Below are 18,045 nucleotides of genomic sequence, written 5' to 3' on the forward strand. Positions count from 1 at the left end.
AAACACATACGGTCGTGTGCATGTAGCCTTAGGCTCCTTTTACATAGATCTATCATTGGGTCAATTTTCAGGGATGAGCATTTGTAGAAACATACAATAACACAATGAGAAAAATTTTTTACTCCTCATACAATCAATATCGGGTTCATTCCCAATAACTGCCTGTTAGGCTCCATTCACACGTCCGCAATGTGTTTTGCGGATACACGGAGCCACGGATCCGCAAAACACGAAAAGCGGCAATGTGCGTTTCGCATTTTGCGGACCGCACATTGCCGGCACTAATAGAATATGCCTGTTCTTGCGGACAAGAATAGGACATGTTCTATTTTTTTGCGGAAACGGAAGCACGGATGCGGAAGTGCGGATCCGCAAATGTAAATGCGGACAGCACATTCCGGCCCCATTGAAAATGAATGGGTCTGCACCCGTTCCGCAAAATTGCGGAACGGATGCGGATACATTTTGCGGACGTGTGAATGGACCCTTACACTGGTCTGTGAAAAGGCAGTGGGAGCAGGAAAACTGTCTGGTAAGAGGAAAAAGAGGCATCTTTCTCTGATAAGATACAATCCAAAGTTTGTCATATACTGTTCATTTATGATAAAAATGATGTGACAATTAATCTTTAATAAATTGCTCTAAAATACGCATTCAGTATTTTTTTCTTAATTCCATGTGCAATGTGAACCCTCAAATATAAACTTTCTGTTATTAGATTTTTAGTAGATTTAGTAGAGTAACCTCTGTTTGGATCTGATAATAGCCCCATTAGGCAGTTAACATGTATCTTCACTTCAGGCCTCATGCACACGACCGTTGTGTGCATCCGTGGCCGTTGTGCCGTTTTCCGTTTTTTTTCCGCGGACCCATTGACTTTCAATGGGTCCGTGGAAAAATCTAAAAATGCACCGTTTTGCAGCCGAGACCGTGATCCGTGTATCCTGTCCTATTTTTTTGACGGACAATGGTTCACGGACCCATTCAAGTCAATGGGTCCGTGAAAGAACACGGATGCACACAAGATTGGCATCCGTGTCCGTAGGTTACTTTCATACAGACGGATCCAAAGATCCGTCTGCATAAAAGCTTTTTCAGATCTAAGTTTTCACTTTGTGAAAACTCATATCCGACAGTATATTCTAACACAGAGGCGTTCCCATGGTGATGGGGACGCTTCTAGTTAGAATACACTACAAACTGTGTACAAGACTGCCCCCTGCTGCCTGGCAGCACCCGATCTCTTACAGGGGGCCGTGATCAGCACAATTAACCCCTTCAGGTGCGGCACCTGAAGGGGTTAATTGTACTATCATATTCCCCTGTAAGAGATCAGGGCTGCCAGGCAGCAGGGGGCAGACCCCCCCCCCTCCCCAGTTTGAATATCATTGGTGGCCAGTGCGGCCCCCCCTCCCTCCCTCTATTGTAATAAATCGTTGTTGGCACAGTGTGCGCCCCCCATCGGCCCCCCCTCCCTCTATAGCATTAACAACATTGGTGGCCAGTGTGCGACATCCCATCTCCCCCCCCTCCGATCATTGGTGGCAGCGGAGTTCCGATCGGAGTCCCAGTTTAATCGCTGGGGCTCCGATTGGTAACCATGGCAACCAGGACGCTACTGCAGTCTTGGTTGCCATGGTTACTTAGCAATAGTACAATAGTAGAAGATTCATACTTACCTGCTGGCTGCTGCGATGTTCGTGTCCGGCCGGGAGCTCCACCTACTGGTAAGTGACAGGTCTGTGCGGCGCATTGCTAAATGAACTGTCACTTACCAGTAGGTGGAGCTCCTGGCCGGACACAGACATCGCAGCTCCCAGGTAAGTATGAATCTTTTACTATTGTACTATTGCTAAGTAACCATGGCAACCAGGGCTGCAGTAGCGTCCTGGTTGCCATGGTTACCGATCGGAGCCCCAGCGATTAAACTGGGACTCCGATCGGAACTCCGCTGCCACCAATGATCGGGGGGGGGGAGATGGGAGGCCGCACACTGGCCACCAATGTTGTTAATGCTATAGAGGGAGGGGGGCCAATGGGGGGCACACACTGTGCCACCAACTAATTATTACAATAGAGGGAGGGAGGGGGGGCGGGGGGCCGCACACTGTGCCACCAACCTATTATTACAATATAGGGAGGGAGGGGGGGGCGCACTGGCCACCAATGATATTCAAACTGGGGAGGGGGGTCTGCCCCCTGCTGCCTGGCAGCCCTGATCTCTTACAGGGGGATATGATAGTACAATTAACCCCTTCAGGTGCGGCACCTGAGGGGTTAATTGTGCTGATCACGGCCCCCTGTAAGAGATCGGGTGCTGCCAGGCAGCAGGGGGCAGTCATGTACACAGTTTGTAGTATATTCTAACTAGAAGCATCCCCATCACCATGGGAACGCCTCTGTGTTAGAATATACTGTCGGAAATGAGTTTTCACGATCTAACTCATATCCGACAGTATATTCTAACATAGAGGCGTTCCCATGGTGATGGGGACGCTTCAAGTTAAAATATACCATCGGATTGGAGAAAACTCCGATCCGATGGTATAAAAGGGACTCCTGACTTTACATTAAAAGTCAATGGGGGACGGATCCGTTTGCAATTGCACCATATTGTGTCAACATCAAATGGATCCGTCCCCATTGACTTGCATTGTAATTCAGGACGGATCCGTTTGGCTCCGCACGCCCAGGCGGACACCAAAACGAAAAAACTTTTTTTTCATGTCCGTGGATCCTCCAAAAATCAAGGAAGACCCACGGACGAAAAAACGGTCATGGATCACGGACCTACGGACCCCGTTTTTGCAGACCGTGAAAAAATACTGTCGTGTGCATGAGGCCTTAAGCAGATATTTTGGATTTTTGAGTATTGTGAACTACCAATAGTTTTTATGTACATTCAAGTGAAGAAGTGCATATGTTTTTTATAGGGTGCTCTGATATCATTGTTTTGTTTTCTGTTCTTCTGATTCGTCAGAAGATCATAAAAATTTTAAAAACCTCCCTTATTTTGAGCATCAGTTGTAGGCCGAATGCACACGGCCGTTGTTCACGGCCGTGAGCGGTCCGTGGAACCGCGGCCTGGATTCCTCCTGAGAGCATGAGCACACGGCGTCATTGGTTGCTATGACGCAGTGCGCTCCCTGCTGCCGCCGCAATACTGTAGCACACTGGTATGATCTATACCAGTGTGTTACTGTACTGTGGCGGCAGCAGGGAGCGCACGGCGTCATAGCAACCAATGACGCCGTGCACTCCTGCTCTCAGGAGGAATCCAGGCCGCGGTTTCATGGACCGCTCACGGCCGGGAACAATGGCCGTGTGCATTCGGCCGTAGTCTACATGCACACGAACATCCGTTCTGTCTGTCCACAAAATATGGCCGTTGATTGTGTCTCATGTTTTTTTGTGAACCGCAAAAAACGTAAGAGGAAATTGTGTGAATTTTAAGTATCCCCACCCAGGATACAGGTATACATGCTGGTCATCTGACTGTTTGGTGGCCATTTTCTGCAGTGTTTCCAGGGTACAGAGTGTTGTTTCATTCTTTGGGTTTGGTCACATAGAATGTTTGCGTTTTGGGTCTTGCTTTTACCATGGCAGATGACTCTCAGGATGAGGCCATAGTGCACTGGCTTTTTTCTAGGCGATGCGGACAGCAGTCACTTCTGTTGGACGAGGAACTTAGGATAAAGAGGAGACTTTGGATCTATCCCATTATTTCCCTACGGTACAGGAAAGGCCACTTCCATACCCTCTACACTGATATTCGTCAGCATCCTGAAAAGTTCTGGTCGTTCTGTCGGATGTCAGTGTCTAATTTGATTGCCTGCTGTCATCTCTCCGTACGGTCCTCAGCTTCCAGGACACCAACATGAGGCGCTGCATTACTCCTGAGGAAAGGCTCATCGTCACACTGAGGTAAAAAATATGTTCTTTTATTGCTAACAGTAATGTCTAGGGCTTCTGTTATTAGTAACATGGTCCTTAAAGTGCCTGATGTTAGACATGTGGTCATGTCAGCTAAAGTTAAAAGTCTGTGTGTGTTATTTCTTTATGCCATTGTCTATTTCCATAATTTTATTTTTATCTGCCACATGACATGCAAAAATAAAAGGTATTGTTGTCTGAGAAGCTCTGTTGTTTTTTCTCTGGGCACGCCATCATCATGCTAATATAATGTTCACATCATCCTGCGTAGCCCCTACATTCTGCATGAAATTGGCGTGACCACAGTAGGCGTTAAAAGAGCCTGTAGGAGTCGGGCCCACACTCCCATTGTTGTGAGTGTTTAGCCCTGTATAACGAATTTTCTGTATTTTAAATATGTTTGTTAAAAAAAAGGGATATAGAATGTATAAATGATGTCTACATTTTACTCACCATGTTCCTGATGCCATAAACCCTTACCAATATCATTTATTTTATGTTTTCTTTGTTTCTACAGATTTCTGGCAACTAGGAACTCATTTGCATCACTGCATTTTGAGTTTGTTTTGGGAACCTCAACGATTTCTCGGATTGTGCGTCACACTTGTCATGTCATCTGGCATAGACTCCAAGAGGCAGTAATGCCACAGCCCAAGGCGGAGGATTTGGCTCGAATCGCTGAGGGCTTCAATGATTCTGCGCAGTCTCCAAACTGCATCGGGGCACTGGATGGCAAGCACATTCTTGTTAAGAAGCCTCCTCACTCTGGCACCCGATTCTTCAATTATAAACAATATTTTTCGGTAGTGCTTTTGGCTTTGGAAGACAGTAACTACCGGTTTATAATGGTTGATATTGGGGCCTATGGAAGTACTTCAGATGCTTGAACCTTTAGTGCTTCTAGAATGGGTGAGCGGATTTGTGTCAACCAGCTTGCCCTGCCTGAGTCCAGAAGACTGCCCGGATATGCAGGTCCGCCAGCTCCATTTGTCATCGTTGCTGATTAAGGGTTTGCATTGACTCCCCATGTTATGCAGCCCTTCCCCAGATGCGGTTTGGATGTCAGGAGGCGTATTTTCAACTACCAGTTGACTCGTGCCCGCCGGAATGTTGAGTGTGCTTTCGGAATACTCTGCAGCAAGTGGATGGTGTTTATGTCATCCATACAGATGGATCTGGAGAATGTTACCCTGGTGATTCAAGCTTGTGTTCTACACAACTTCACCAGGATGCACAATACTTTTATGTTGAAATGTGTAGAAATGATAACATAAGTTTGGTTTCAAGCAAGAACATGAGCCAAGCAATTTTGAACTATGTTTTTTACTGACCCTAACCCCCCCCCCCCCCCCAACAAAAAATTGAAGACAAACCATGTCTCAAATTTTACAATATACATAAATAAAATAAATTAAAAATACATCATTACAAATCTAATAGATCCCTTGTAAAGAAGGTTGGTCCATAAGAGGGTCCAGGCTGAACATTTCCCTGATACGGGGCCCCTGATGTATAAGGGGCCGGATAATGTTCTTGGCCAAAGGGGGGGGGGGGGGGGGGTTGGGTTTGGGCACATAGGAAACCATTGGGGCTGGAAAGATGGTTCTTAGACTGGGGGCTGTCAAGGTGGATAGCTGGTGGGGATTGGATTTTGGCCTAACATCACCTGACACCAGACTCTCTCTATTAGAGAATGTATGTCACCTTGGAACGGGGAGGCATAAATCTGGGCAATTGAGGACATGCAAGTACTCAGCCTCTGGAGGTACGTGATGCAACAATGGCACCATCCCCCTCATCATAATTTCCTCCTGCACATCATCCCTCTTTTGGGCTAGGTAATCAATGAATTGTGAATCAATAATTTCACAAGTAGCTAGCCCAAAAGAAGGCAGGGTGGCGCCGCATCTGTGGATGGCATGCCGGTTCAGGGCTCCGTTCCTGTGGCCTAGAAGTTTCCCTTGGCTGTTGATCGGGATCTTCAGCCGGGTTCTGTGTGGGAGTAGACACTGGGGAGAACACAGCTGGAGTTTCTGCACCTCCCACATCAGAAAGCTGGGATTCCTCCTGCTCTGAATCATCCAGACTGTCCACAGTACTGTAGGGCAAATCGGATAAAAAAATCTAAACCACATTATTTAAAAATTACATTCTAAATACAATGCAATTATAGAAAACATAGTAGTGCATGTCCACAATATAAGGTGAGCCTGCACACATCAAACAAGGTTTACAAATGTTCGCCCTAAACATTTGTTGCCACATTATATAATCTAAGAAAAGCGTGCTGGGTGTTTAGAGGTGTCCGACTCTAAAACATGTTATATAGACACATTCAGGAGCTAACCAACTTCTGAAATTATGTCAGTCTGTAAAAGGGAGAGGAAGAATGGCATTGCTTGCCATAGTTTGCAAACTGCAATTTGTGGAATTTTGGCACAGGCGGCTTTGAAGCCAACCGTTAAGAAATAACTAGCAAACATCAAGTAGAAGTCAGCACAGACCAAAAAAACATAGAAACATAGAATGTGTTGTCAGATAAGAACCATTTGGCCCATCTAGTCTGCCCAATATACTGAATACTATGAATAGCCCTTGGCCCTATCTTATATGAAGGATAACCTTATGCCTATCCCATGCATGCTTAAATGCCTTCACTGTATTTGCAGCTACCCCTTCTGCAGGAAGGCTATTCCATGCATCCACTACTCTCAGTAAAGTAATACTTCCTAATATTACCTTTAAACCTTTGCCCCTAATTTAAAATTATGTCCTCTTGTAGCAGTTTTTCTTATTTTAAATATTCTCTCCTCTTTTACGTTGTTGATTCCCTTTATGTATTTAAAAGTTTCTATCATATCTCCTCTGTCTCGTCTTTCTTCCAAGCTATACATGTTAAGGTCCTTTAATCTTTCCTGGTAAGTTTTATCCTGCAATCCATGTACCAGTTTAGTAGCTCTTCTCTGAACTCTCTCCAAAGTATCAATATCCTTCTGGAGATATGGTCTCCAGTACTGAGCACAATACTCCAAATGAGGTCTCACTAGTGCTCTGTAGAGCGGCATGAGCACCTCCCTCTTTCTACTGGTAATGCCTCTCCCTATACAGCCAAGCATTCTGCTAGCATTTCCTGCTGCTCTGTGACATTGTCTGCCTACCTTTAAGTCTTCTGAAATAATGACCCCTAAATCCCTTTCCTCAGATACTGAGGTTAGGACTGTATCACTGATTTTATATTCTGATCTTAGGTTTTTATGCCCCAGGTGCATTATCTTGCACTTATCAACATAAAATTTGAGTTGCCAGATTTTTGACCATCCCTCTAGTTTTCCTAAATCCTTTTCCATTTGGTGTATCCCTCCAGGAACATCAACCCTGTTACAAATCTTTGTGTCATCAGCAAAAAGACACACCTTACCATCGAGGCCTTCTGCAATTTCGCTGATAAAGATATTAAACAATATGGGTCACAGAACAGATCCCTGAGGTACCCCACTGGTAACAAGACCTTGGTCTGAATATACTCCATTGACTACAACCCTCTGTTGTCTGTCCCTCAGCCACTGCCTAATCCAACAATATGGGAGTCCAAGCACAAAGACTGCAATTTATTGATAAGCCTTCTATGTGGGACAGTATTAAAAGCCTTACTAAAGTCTAGATAAGCGATGTTTACTGCACCTCCGCCATCTATTATTTTAGTCACCCAATCAAAAAAATCAATAAGATTAGTTTGACATGATCTCCCTGAAGTAAACCCATGCTGTTTTTCATCTTTCAATCCATGGGATTTTAGCTGTTCCACAATCCTCTCGTTATGAATGGTTTCCATTAATTTCCCCACTATTGATGTCAGGCTTACTGGCCTATAGTTGCCCGATTCCTCCCTACTACCTTTCTTGTGAATGGGCACAACATTTGCTAATTTACAATCTTCTGGGACGACTCCTGTTACCAGTGATTGGTTAAATAAATCTGTTAATGGTTTTACTAGTTCACCACTAAGCTCTTTTAATAGCTTTGGGTGTATCCCATCAGGCCCCTGTGACTTATTTGTATTAATTTTAGACAGCTGACTTAGAACCTCTTCCTCTGTAAAGACACATGCATCAAAAGATTCATTAGTCTTCTGAAATAATGACCCCTAAATCCCTTTCCTCAGATACTGAGGTTAGGACTGTATCACTGATTTTATATTCTGATCTTAGGTTTTTATGCCCCAGGTGCATTATCTTGCACTTATCAACATAAAATTTGAGTTGCCAGATTTTTGACCATCCCTCTAGTTTTCCTAAATCCTTTTCCATTTGGTGTATCCCTCCAGGAACATCAACCCTGTTACAAATCTTTGTGTCATCAGCAAAAAGACACACCTTACCATCGAGGCCTTCTGCAATTTCGCTGATAAAGATATTAAACAATATGGGTCACAGAACAGATCCCTGAGGTACCCCACTGGTAACAAGACCTTGGTCTGAATATACTCCATTGACTACAACCCTCTGTTGTCTGTCCCTCAGCCACTGCCTAATCCAACAATATGGGAGTCCAAGCACAAAGACTGCAATTTATTGATAAGCCTTCTATGTGGGACAGTATTAAAAGCCTTACTAAAGTCTAGATAAGCGATGTTTACTGCACCTCCGCCATCTATTATTTTAGTCACCCAATCAAAAAAATCAATAAGATTAGTTTGACATGATCTCCCTGAAGTAAACCCATGCTGTTTTTCATCTTTCAATCCATGGGATTTTAGCTGTTCCACAATCCTCTCGTTATGAATGGTTTCCATTAATTTCCCCACTATTGATGTCAGGCTTACTGGCCTATAGTTGCCCGATTCCTCCCTACTACCTTTCTTGTGAATGGGCACAACATTTGCTAATTTACAATCTTCTGGGACGACTCCTGTTACCAGTGATTGGTTAAATAAATCTGTTAATGGTTTTACTAGTTCACCACTAAGCTCTTTTAATAGCTTTGGGTGTATCCCATCAGGCCCCTGTGACTTATTTGTATTAATTTTAGACAGCTGACTTAGAACCTCTTCCTCTGTAAAGACACATGCATCAAAAGATTCATTAGTCTTCCTTCCTAAGTGAGGTCCTTTTCCTTCATTTTCCTTTGTAAAAACTGAACAGAAGTATTCATCGAGGCAGTCAGCTAGTTCTTTATCTTCTTCCATATACCTTCCTTCTTTAGTTTTTAATTTGGTAATTCCTTGTTTTAGTTTCCTTTTTTCATTCATGTATCTGAAGAATGTCTTATCGCCTTTTTTCACTGACTGAGCTCTTATAACTTGTTTGGCTTCTCTCTGCCTAATATTATAAATTTGCCTGTCATCCTCGTGATTCCTCTTTAAAAAACGAGAGAATCTAATGGATAGGCCACTTCCATCAGATATTGCCGACAAAACCCTGAAGAAAGGTCTGCAAAAACTCTCCTAGTGCCCACTGACATACAGTTAAAGTTTGATGCAAAAACGTACGGCCTCAAATCCATCACTGGTCAAAAGAACCGTAACTGCTGGGTGTATAGGAACGGATCCCGACAACTATTCCATAGTTTGTTTTTTTTTACTTTGGAAACATCAAAAATAAAATAATAAATGATATAACATGTATAGAAATCAACATCAAACCATTACAAGAAACATCAAATTATGACCCCAACTCAAATTTTGTTTTGACAAATATGCTAAAAGTGGAGAATTATCACCACATGTTACAGTAGGGCATATCTCACTAACAGCCGACATATCAGTCACAGATGTCCATGGTCCGCTCATGATAACTACACGGCAGAATCATGTCCCAGTCTGAGTTAGCTCTGTATACACAGCAAATGTTTTTCAACATCTTATAGCAGGGATTATCTTGGTCGCCACTTACAGTGTCACATCACCAGGCCAAAATCAACAGCATCAAAACGATGTCCTGTCCAACATGGCGGGGCACGTCTGGTTATCAGCAGCGTTTTCAAAAAGTACATGAGCTTCAAATGCTCCAGAAAATACACATCAGGACAATGTCAGACAGTACATTTTGGAACTGATGTTAAGCACTGGATACTAATGTGAGAGAATTTAGATGAAGGACAAGCTGTATGAGTACCGTATTTTTCGCCCTATATGATGCAGCGGTCCATAATACGCACCTAGGTTTTTGAGGAGGAAAATAAGAAAATACATTTTTTAACCAAAAGGTGTGCTTTTGGTGGGTTTTGAATTAATGGTGGTCTGTGGATGACACTATTATGGGGGATCTGTGGATGACGCACTGTTATGGGGGTCTGTGGATGGCACTGTTATGGGGGAATCTGTGGATGACACTGTTATGGGTGCATCTGTGGATGGCACTGTTATGGGGGCATCTGGGGATGGCACTGTTATGGGGGCATCTGGGGATGGCACGGTTATGGGGGCATCTGGGGATGGCACGGTTATGGGGGCATCTGGGGATGGCATGACACTGCTATTGGGGGGATCTGTGGATGACACATAGCATCTTATGCTAGGTGTCATCCACAGATATCCCCCATAACAGTGTCCCTGTGTAGTGAATGACCCCCAATACATGGGGTGGGGGTCTGCATCTTGTTTTGTAATTCCAGCGGGGCCCGGTGCAGTCACTGTATTCTACTACATCGGGCCCCGCTCACTGTAGTAATCATATAGGCAATGTTAAACTGTAAATAACATTGCCTATATGATTACTACAGTGAGCGGGGCCTGGTGTAGTTGAATACAGTGACTGCACCGGGCCCCGCTGCCATTACAAAACAAGATGCCGGCCCCAGTCCCTCCTCCCTGCCGCTGACACACACGCCGGCCGTGCTGTGCAGCAGCACGGCAGCGATGTATCAGTGTAAAATTGCAGCTTTCGCCCCATAAGACGCAGTGCTATTTTTCCCCCACCTTGCGTCTTATAGGGCATAAAATACGGTAATACACACAGTATTACTCATACAGCCAATGCATTCCAATACACAAGTATTGGAATGCATTTAAAAGGGGATCAGACCCCCAAAAGTTGAAGTCTCAAAGTGGGACAAAAAATAAAGTGGAAAAAAAGTTGAAAAAAGAAAGTTTTCCACAAAAGTTTCAAGTAAAAAAAAAAATTCATTTTCCCCAAATAAAGTAAAAAATAAATAAATTGTAAAATATAGGGGAAAAAGAAAAATAGACATATTAGGTATCGCCGTGTCCTTCTAGACCGGCTTTATAAACATATCACATGACCTAAACCATCAGATGAACACCATAAAAATAAAAACTGTGCTAAACATAGTTGTTTTCGTTTTAAAAATGCTGTTATTGTGTAAAACTTAAGTAAATAAAAAAAGTACACATATTAGGTATCACCTCGTCCATAAGAACCTGCTCTATAAAAATATCACATGACCTAACCCCTCAGATTAAAAAGAAACGGTGTAAAAAAGCCATTTTTTGTCACCTTAAATCACAAAAAGTGTAATAGCAAGCGATCAAAAAGTCATATGCACCCCAAAATAGGGCCAATCAAACCTTCATCACATCCTGCAAAAATGGTACCCTACCTAAGCTAATCATCCAAAAACTGAAAAAACTATGGCTCTCAGAATATGGAGACACTAAAACATGATTTATTTATTTTTCAAATATGATATTATTGTGTGAAACTTAAATAAATAAAAAAAAGTATACATATTAGGCATTGCCACGTCCATAACGACCAGCTCTATAAAAATACCATATGACCTAACCCCTCAGGTGAACACCGTAAAAAAAAAAAAAAAAACAGTGTAAAAAAAGCAATTTTTCACCTTACATAACAAAAAGTATAATAGCAAGCGATCAAAAATTCATACGCACCCCAAAATAGTGCCAATCAAGCCGTCATCTCATCCTGCATAAATCATATCCTACCAAAAACTAAGACAGACTATGGAGACTATGGAGACATTAAAACATGATTTTTTTTGTTTCAAAAATGAAATTATTGTGTAAAACTTACATAAACAAAAAAAAGATACATTATGTATTGCCGCAAAAAAATATGACCTGTCCTATTTTTTTTGACGGACAACGGTTCACGGACCCATTCAAGTCAATGGGTCCGTGAAAGAACACGAATGTACACAAGATTGGCATCCACGTCTGTGATCCGTGGCCGTGGGTTACTTTCATACAGACGGATCCGAAGATCCGTCTGCATAAAAGCTTTTTCAGAGCTGAGTTTTCACTTCGTGAAAACTCAGTTCCGACAGTATATTCTAACACAGAGGCGTTCCCATAGTGATGGGGACGCTTCAAGTTAGAATATACTACGAACTGTGTACATGACTGCCCCCTGCTGCCTGGCAGTACCCGCTCTCTTACAGGGGACTGTGATCCGCACAATTAACCCCTCAGGTGCCGCACCAGAAGGAGTTAATTGTGCGTATCATAGCCCCCTGTAAGAGATCAGGGCTGCCAGGTAGCAGGGGGCAGACCCCCCTCCCTCCCTCTATTGTATTAATATCATTGGTGGCACAGTGTGCGGCCTCCCCTCTCCCCCCCCCCCCCCCGATCATTGATGGCAGCGGAGATATCCGATCGGAGTCCCAGTTTAATCGCTGAGGCTCCGATCGGTAACCATGGCAACCAGGACTCTACTGCAGTCCTGGTTGCCATGGTTACTTATCAATTTTAGAAGCATCACACTTATCTGCTGCGCTGTCTGTAACCGGCCGGGAGCTCCTCCTACTGGTAAGTGACAGGTCTGTGCGGCGCATTGCTTAATGATCTGTCACTTACCAGTTGGAGCTCCCGGCCGGTTACAGACAGCGCAGCAGATAAGTGTGATGCTTCTAAAATTGATAAGTAACCATGGCAACCAGGACTGCAGTAGAGTCCTGGTTGCCATGGTTACCGATCGGAGCCTCAGCGATTAAACTGGGACTCCGATCGGAAATCTCCGCTGCCACCAATGATCGGGGGGGGGGAGAGGGGAGGCCGTACACTGTGCCACCAATGATATAAATACAATAGAGGGAGGGGGGCCGCACACTGTGCCACCGATGATATTAATACAATAGAGGGAGGGGGGGCGGGGGGGGCCGCACACTGGCCACCAATGATAATACAATAGAGGGAGGGGGGGGCCGCACACTGGCCACCAATGATATTAATACAATAGAGGGAGGGAGGGGGGTCTGCCCCCTGCTGCCTGGCAGCACCCGATCTCTTACAGGGGGCTATGATACGCACAATTAACCCCTTCAGGTGCGGCACCTGAGGGGTTAATTGTGCGGATCACAGCCCCCTGTAAGAGATCGGGTGCTGCCAGGCAGCAGGGGGCAGTCATGTTCACAGTTCTTAGTGTATTCTAACTTGAAACGTCCCCATCAGCATGGGAACGCCTCATATACTGTCGGATATGAGTTTTCACGATGTAACTCAAATCCGATGGTATATTCTAACATAGAGGAGTTCCCATGGTGATGGGGACGCTTCAAGTTAAAATATACCATCAGATTGGAGAAAACTCTGATTCTATGGTATATTAATAGGGACTCCTGACTTTACATTGAAAGTCAATGGAGGACGGATCCGTTTGCAATTGCACCATATTGTGTCAACGTCAAACAGATCCGTCCCCATTGACTTGCATTGTAAGTCAAGACGGATCCGTTTGGCTCTGCACGGCCAGGCGGACACCAAAACTTAAATAAATAATAAAAAGTATACATATTAGGTATTACCACGTCCGTAACGATCTGCTCTATAAAACTGTCACATGACCTAACCACTCAGATAAACGCTGTAAAAATAAATAAATAAAAACTGTTCCAAAACAGACAATTTTTTGGTCACCTTGCCCCATAAAGTGTAATAATGAAAGATCAAAAAATCCTATGTACCCAAAAATGGTACCAATAAAAACCTCAACTCTTTCTGCAAAAAAAGAGCCCCTGCACAAGACGATCAGCAAAAAAATATAAAACATATGGCATTCAGAAATGGACACACAAAAACATAAAGCAATTTTGAAAAATAAATTATTATGTAAAACTGAAACAAACAAACAAAGAAAGTAGACATATTTGATATCATTGCGTTCGTAACAACCTGCTCTATAAAAAATAGCACATGATCTACCCTGTCAGATGAATCGTGTAAAAAAAACTGTGCCATTTTTCAGTTACCTTGCCTCACAAAAAACTTAATATAGAGAAATTAAAAATCATATGTACCCCAAAATAATACCAATAAAACTGGCACCTTATCCCCTAGTTTCCAAAATAGGGTCACTTTTTGGGAGTTTCTACTATAGGGGTGCATCAGGGGGGCTTTAAATGGGAGATGACATCTAAAACCAGTTTTGCAAAATCTGCCTTCAAAAAACCATATGGCGTTCCTTTCCTTCTGCGCCCTGCCGTGTGCCCCTACATCAGTTTACGACCAAATGTGGGGTGTTTCTGTAAATCTCAGAATCTGGGTAATAAATGTTGAGTATTGTTTGGCTGTTAACCCTCAATGTGTTAAAGAAAAAAATTTAAGAAAATGGAAAATCTGCCCAAAAAGTGAAATTTAGAAATTTCATCTCCATTTTCCTTAAATTCTTGTGGAACACCTAAAGGGTTAACAAAGTTTGTAAAATCAGTTTTGAGTAACTTGAGGGGTGCAGTTTCTACAATGGGGTCATTTATGGGGGGGTTCCACTATGTAAGCCCCACAAAGTGACTTCAGACCTGAACTGGTCCTTAAAAAGTGGGTTTTGGAAATTTTCTTTAAAATTTTAAGAATTGCTTCTAAACTTCTAAGCCTTCTAACGTCCTAAAAAATTAAATTACATTTCCAAAATGATGCCAACATAAAGTAGACATATGGGGAATGTTAAGTAATAAATATTTTATTAGGTATGACTTTCTGTTTTAGGCCCCTTTCACACGGGCGAGTATTCTGCACGGGTGCAATGCGTGATGTGAACGCATTGCACCCGCACTGAATCCTGACCCATTCATTTCTATGGGGCTGTGCACACGAGCGGCGATTTTCACGCATCACTTATGCGTTGCGTGAAAATCGCAGCAAGCTCTATGTTGTGCGTTGAGGTGCGATAATCCACGCAATGCAGGCCCCATAGAAGTGAATGGGGTTGCATGAAAATCGCAAGCATCCGCAAGCAAGTGCGGAGGCGGTGTGATTTTTACGCGCGGTTGCTAGGAGACGATCGGGATAGAGATCCGATCATTATTATTTTCCCTTACAACATGGTTATAAGGGAAAATAATAGCATTCTGAATACAAAATGCATAGTAAAATAGCGCTGAAGGGGTTAAAAAATAAAAATGTAACTCACCTTAATCCACTTGCTCGCGTAGCCGGCATCTCTCCTGTCTCTTTCTTTGCTGATTGTAGTCATGGACCTGTGGTGACGTCACTCCGGTCATCACATGATCCATCACATGATCCATCACCATGGTAAAAGATCATGTGACGGACTATGTGATGACAGGAGTGACGTCACCACAGGTCCTTGACAACAATCAGCAAAGAAAGAGACAGGAGAGATGTCGGCTACGCGAGCAAGTGGATTAAGGTGAGTTAAATTATTTATTTATTTTTTAACCTCTCCAGCGCTATTGTACTATACATTCTGTATACAGAATGCTATTATTTTCCCTTATAACCATGTTGTAAGGGGAAATAATGCAATCTACAGAACAGCGATCCCAAGCCTGAACTTGTGTGAAGAAGTTCGGGTTTGGGTACCAAACATGCTGATTTTTCTCACGCGAGTGCAAAACGCATTACAATGTTTTGCACTTACGCAGAAAAATCGCGCATGTTCCCGCAATGCACCCGCACTTTATCCAGGCCAAAAATATGACGCCCGTGTGAAAGAGGCCTTAGAAGCAGAGAAATTGAAATTTTGAATATTGTGAATTTTTCATTTTGTTTATAAATTTGGGATTTTTTCATAAATAAAGGTGAAAATCTCAGAATGGCTTGGATAAATAAAAGTGTTCCAAAGCTATTACCACATAAAGTGACGCATGTCAGATTTGCAAATTTTGACCTGGACACTGGGGCATCAATGACCCTTGGTCATGAAAGGGTTAAAGACTGTATTAAACAGCCAGATCAGCCAGGCGATTGTCGGGAGGGAAGTGTTCCTTCCCGGCAATCGCCTGCTCACCAGCAGAGGAGACCGCTGCTATTACAGCTCTTCCCTATACTAAATCATTGTTTGCCGGTAGCAAACTGTGCTGTCTAATCATGATCTGCTGCGACAAACAATCATTTTTAAATCCAAAGATTTGAATTGTTTGATGGACAAGCGGATGCTCATTCATCAGATATTTTGCAGCAGTATTACAATGCCATATCATTGCTAAGCGTTACTACAAGTGCTCGTTAGTGATCATTGAGCAGATAATGTGCCTTACAGTCTTAGGCCTCTTTCACACTACCGTATGGCTATTTCAGTGTTTTGGATCCGTTGTTTCATTTTTTGTTTCCGTTTCCGTTCCATTTTTCCGTATGGCACATACAGTATACAGTAATTACAAAAATTGGGCCGGGCATAACATTTTCAATAGATGGTTCCGCAAAAACGGAATGGATACGGAAGAAATACGGATGCATTTCCGTATGTGTTCCATTTTTTTGCGGACCCATTGACTTGAATGGAGCCACGAAACTGATTTGTGGGCAATAATAGGACATGTTCTATCTTTCAATGGAAAGGAAAAACGGAAAATACGGAAACGGAATGCATACGGAGTACATTACGTTTTTTTTTTTTTTCAGAACCATTGAAATGAATAGTTCCATATATTTGTACCGTATAAGTAACGCAAAAAACGGCCCACAAAACGAAAAAAATAAATAAAACGGTAGTGTGAAAGAGGCCTTAAGACCGGAGATTTAATTGTGTAAACTCATGCTACTTTCACACTGGTAGCAGCAGGGTTCGGCAGGCTGCTCCAGCAGGGAAACAGCATGCTACGATTTGTGTCTGGCCTGCCCCCCATTATAGCGAATGGGGCCGGAGCGGACTTCCGACGAAACTGTGGGCTAGCATTAGCATGGATCCGTCAGGCTGTTCCCCTGCCGGAACAGCCTGTCGGAACCTGCTGCCGCCAGTGTGAAAGTAGCTTTATACCTTTTATTAAATAATTTCCCACAAACTATCAGTGTGCTAAGCGTGTTCTCCTCTATAACATGCCCTCTGTGTTCAAGCAGTCATAACTTTTATTTTTTGTTCAGTGTAGTTTTATGAGACCATGTATTTTGCACGCATAGTTTTTATAAGAACCATTTTGGGGTACATATAATGTATTAAATACCTTCTATTGTGCTTTGGGGGGATGAAAATTGGTTTCAACATTATTTTTGAGGCTTTATTCCTAACATGTCTAAACCTTTACAGGGGCAGGATGAAGGTCTGTGAGCTTCTTCCTCTCCTTCCATGCTGATTATTCAGCCTGGAGGGGGATAAACTGAAAGCTGCAAGTACAGCATATGAAACTCCCAGTTCAACCTGCTGCAGTTCAGGTCACGTCACAACCAATATTCTTAGCTTTAAAACAAGACAAAGAACACAACTCTAGCTGCATTCCAGGCTGAGGAAGAAACCTCAGAAGCAGTCCTTTTCCTCCAAGCTGGACTGGTGCAAACCAGTATTGTCATTTTATGCTTTACCAAACAGAGCTTGGGTTAATCAGTGTGGGGAGCAGAAGAGTAGTGTAAGATCTTTAGACATAGGCCGAATGCACACGGCCATTTTTCACGGCCGTGAGCGGTCTGTGGAACCGCGGCCTAGATTCCTGCTGAGAGCAGGAGCGCACGGCGTCATTGGTTGCTATGACGCCGTGCGCTTCCTGCTGCCGCCGCAATACAGTAATACACTGGTATGATCTATACCAGTGTGTTACTGTACTGTGGCAGCAGCAGGGAGCGCACGGCGTCATAGCAACCAATGACGCCGTGCGCTCCTGCTCTCAGCAGGAATCCAGGCCGCGGTTCCACGGCCGTGTGCATTCGGCCATACAGTGACATTTATGTATCATATACAAAATGTAGGAACAGCTATAGTCCTCACCTATACATTATAAACGTATTTGTTCCTTAGATTACAGCTT

At 43.3% G+C, this 18,045-nt stretch overlaps 1 protein-coding gene across 1 annotated transcript in view; it reads right to left on the minus strand.

Annotated features, from left to right (window-relative positions):
- Positions 1-18,045, minus strand: part of HMCN1 (hemicentin 1) — a 655,003-nt gene that overhangs the window by 116,205 nt on the left and 520,753 nt on the right.

This window comes from Bufo gargarizans, chromosome 7, assembly GCF_014858855.1.
Source record: "Bufo gargarizans isolate SCDJY-AF-19 chromosome 7, ASM1485885v1, whole genome shotgun sequence".
NCBI lineage: Eukaryota > Metazoa > Chordata > Amphibia > Anura > Bufonidae > Bufo > Bufo gargarizans.